A 367-nucleotide genomic window follows, 5' to 3' on the forward strand; every position below is an offset into this window, starting at 1 on the left:
AGAGGAAGATGATGAGGATAGGATGAGGACGAGAATGAGGATGTGGATGAGGATGTGGATAGGAGGAGGAGGAGAATGAGGATAGGATGAGGAGGAGGATCAGGACGAGGATAGGTTGAGGACGAGGATGAAGATAGGATGAGGACGAGAATGAGGATGAGGATAGGATGAGGATGAAGATAGGATGAGGATGAGGATGAAGATGAGGAAGAGGATGAGGATGAGGACGTGAGTAGGATGGGGACGAGAATGAGAAGGAGGATAGGATGAGGACCAGAATTAGGATAGGATGAGGATGAGGATAGGATGGGGATGAGGAAGAGGATGAGGATAGGATGAAGACGAGAATGAGGATGAGGATAGGATG

The sequence above is a fragment of the Lupinus angustifolius genome, unplaced genomic scaffold (assembly GCF_001865875.1).
Source record: "Lupinus angustifolius cultivar Tanjil unplaced genomic scaffold, LupAngTanjil_v1.0 Scaffold_541, whole genome shotgun sequence".
Taxonomy (NCBI): Eukaryota; Viridiplantae; Streptophyta; class Magnoliopsida; order Fabales; family Fabaceae; genus Lupinus; species Lupinus angustifolius.